Source organism: Triticum aestivum, chromosome 5A, assembly GCF_018294505.1.
Source record: "Triticum aestivum cultivar Chinese Spring chromosome 5A, IWGSC CS RefSeq v2.1, whole genome shotgun sequence".
Classification (NCBI taxonomy): domain Eukaryota; kingdom Viridiplantae; phylum Streptophyta; class Magnoliopsida; order Poales; family Poaceae; genus Triticum; species Triticum aestivum.
Window position 1 is genome coordinate 312,046,194 of NC_057806.1, and position 3,731 is coordinate 312,049,924.

Consider the following 3,731-nt stretch of genomic DNA (forward strand, 5'->3'; position numbering starts at 1 on the left):
ACTTGCTAATTTGGGCACACAAAAGAGCGTACAGCAGACAGACCACACTTACTGAATCGAGCAATTTTAGTAATTACATAGAGCTAGTTGACCTAAACATTGCTCTAACAAAAGACCAGCATTAAAAACAAAGCCTAAGTATGAATAATTAAAAGTCCGCCGCCGCACTGGCCTATGCATCGCTGGTGTGAGATGAGACGTCGATGACTTGTCCTGGCGACATGCCGCCGTTGGTGGACTCCGCGTCCCCCCTGCTGGAGTCGACCGCGTCCTCGTCCTCGTCCTCGGCGCCGCCCTCAAGGTTGTAGTACTCAGAGGAGTGGTTGCGCCAGAGCTTGTGTTGGTACTCCACCACCGTCCTCGACGGACAGACGCTTCTCTACCTCGACCTCGGCCACGCGCAACTCCTCCTCTCGACGCTCCTCGATCTCCGCCGCCTCCTGCATCTCCAGCTCCCGCTCGGCGACCTCATGAGGAAGCAGGTGCTCCACGGCCACCGCCGCCTTTTCAGACATGGGTTGCATGCTGGAGTCTGAGGTGGCCTGGAATATCTTGGCGTGTGCATCCTCGATCTTGCCGTGGATGGCCTCAACCCGGGCCAGGGCGACATCAGCGACACGGATGGCAGCTCGAGCGCTCTCGGCGTTTGTAGCCACCATCGCAGCAGCAGCTGCAGCCCTCTCGGCTGTTGCAGCTGCCCTGTCGGCTGCCGCAGACGCCCTCTCGGTAGAAGCGGCCGTGCTCAATGCGGATGCGGCGGCACTCTCGGTGTAGGGTTAGGGTTGGCGGCGCCTCTGGTGGGCTGGGGCGGCTCGGGCGGCGGCTATTTAAAGGCTGCCCCCGGGCGGAGTCCCACTCGGGTACGGCCCAAAGTCGGTTCGCGTTTTTTTTATTCCGCGCAGAAAAACAAATAAAAATAATAATAAACGGACTCCAAAAATCCCGAAATAAATTTTCCCGGGCTTCTAAAATCAAGCCGCACAAGGTGGACATTTATTTGGGGCCTAAATGAAATTTTGAAAAACGCACATTTTTTCTAAATTCAAATAAAATACCGAAAAACTCCGAAATAAAATCTTGTTTGATTTTATTATGAAATCCTCAATATTTCTTTATTTTGGGAAAGTCATTTTATTCCCTCTCTCATATTTTTGTATTAGAAATAATTGATGATAGAATAATTAAAATCAAATGATCCTATTCGCAAAATTTGAGAAAACTCAAATATGAAAATAACGAAATCCCCAACTCTCTCCGTGGGTCCTTGAGTTGCGTGGAATTTCTAGGATCAAAACCGAAAGCAAATAAATTATGATATGCAACGATGGTCTAATGTATAACATTCCAAATTGAAAATAAATTCAAAAGAACTTTGAATTTAATTCTTCGAAACTTGCAACTCATATTTCATATAATTTGAAGAAGTCATTTTATCTTCTCTCATGAAAATCATTGAGCTGCATCAAGTTTATGAATTGAAATGTTTCCAAATGAAATTCAATTATTTTCAAATACCCTTTCATTTAATTTAAACGGAAGAAGTCATATCATCTTCGCTCAAGGGTTTTGTATTTGAAAAGAATTTGAATCCATGGAGATCAGAAAGCAAAATGAAAGTTTGGGAAAGTCCTTTTATTCCCTCTCATTTAACTTTCAAAAAGGTTTCGAATTTTACTCAATTTCACACAATCAATCAAACAATCAATCAAATCTATCTATTTATTATAACATTCCAAAATTAGAATTTTGGGATGTTACACGAGATTGAACTAGGTATGAGGATACCGACGATCTAATCTCGGGCGAGTAACATACCGATGACAAAGGGAACAACGTATGTTGTTATGCGGTTTTACCGATAAAGATCTTCGTAGAATATGTAGGAGCCAATATGAGCATCCAGGTTCCATTATTGGTTATTGACCGGAGATGTGTCTCGGTCATGTCTACATAGTTCTCGAACCCGTAGGGTCTGCATGCTTAACGTTCGATGATGATTTGTATTATGAGTTATGTGATTTGATGACTGAAGTTTGTTCAGAGTCCTGGATAAGATCACGGACATGACAAGGAGTCCCGAAATGGTCGAAAGGTAAAGATCCATATATTGGAAGGTTGCATTCGGACACCGGAATGGTTTTGGGAAGTTTCGGAGTACCGGGGGTTGCCGGACCCCCCCCCCCCCCAAGAAGTTAATGGGCCAACATGGTCCTTAGTAGAGGAGAGAGAGCCGGCGAAAGGAGGTGGCACCCCCCTCGCCAATCCAATTTGGACAAGGGGTGGGGGCGCCCCCCCCCCCTTTCCCTCTCCTACTCCTTCTCCTTTTCCCCCTTTGCTACTCCGGAAAAGGAAAAAAGGAGAGGGGAATCCTACTAGGAATTGGGAGTCCTAGTAGGACTCCCCACACTTGGCATGCCTCTAGGGGCCAGCCTCCTCCTCCTCCCTCCTTTATATACGGGGGCAGGGGGCACCCCAAAGCACAATAGACAATCTCTTAGTCGTGTGTGGTGCCCCCCTCCACAGTTATACACCCCGGTCATATCGTCGTAGTGCTTAGGTGAAGCCCTGCGCCGGTAACTTCATCATCATCGTCGCCACGCCATGGTGCTGACCGAACTCTCCCTCGTCCTCAACTGGATCAAGAGCTCGGGGGACGTCACCATGCTGAACATGTGCTGAACACGGAGGTGCCGTACATTCGGTGCTAGGATCGGTTGGATCGTGAAGACGTTCGACTACATCAACTGTGTTACTAAACGCTTCCGCTTTCGGTCTACGAGGGTACGTGGACACACTCTCCTCGTCTCGTTGTTATGCATCTCCTAGATAGATCTTGCATGATCGTAAGAATTTTTTTGAAATACTGTGTTCCCCAACACCCCCACCGCGATACACCACCACTAGGCAGAGAGAAGTCCCCGTCGCCGCCGTCCGCCGCGTGGGCTTAGCCTGGCGGCGTCCTCCGGTGACGACGAGGTGAGGGAAGGGGGCGGGGAGGGGGCCGGCGACGCTGGATCGGGGATTCCGCCCGAGCCGCCCGAGAGGCGACGCGGGTGACCGGGCTGTTTCGGACGAGTCTTGTTAGCTAGCTGGGTAATTGTCCTTCACTACATTATGGAACTCAAGAACTTGATGGGTCTCATTCTAAAAAGAGCTGATCAATAGTAAACGCCTTCCCATGCAGAAGGATCCATGTTTTTTAGCCGAAACCGTAGCACAATCGTTCTATGGTATTTTCATTAAATAAAATATGTACAAGAAAATACAAATAGTTCAACCAATACCAGTTCTAGAAAACATAGAAAAGCTTATATTATAGGAATTGTGCTATCCAGGTTCTAATCCTTTCACTGGTGCGCGTCGGTCCTAAACAAATGGTTTTTAACTCCTTTCCGCGACGGCATTTGGAACCGTTGCCAAGTGAGTGTGTGTGATAGGGTGTCCTTCCCACACGACCCAGAAATCGTTGGGGATAGGCCCACCTGGGACCTAGGCTGGGGCCATGTGCGATCGGGTGAGGCATCGAAACCCAATCATTTCCGTAGGTATATACATCCCACACGGTAATCCGAGAAAATCATTTCCGTAGGTATGTACATCCCACACGGAATCCGAGAAAATCATTTCTGTAGGTATGTACATCCCACACGGTAATCTGAGAAAATCATTTTCGTAGGTACGTAAATCCCACACGGTGAATCCCAGAAAACATTTCCGTTCGCATGTATATC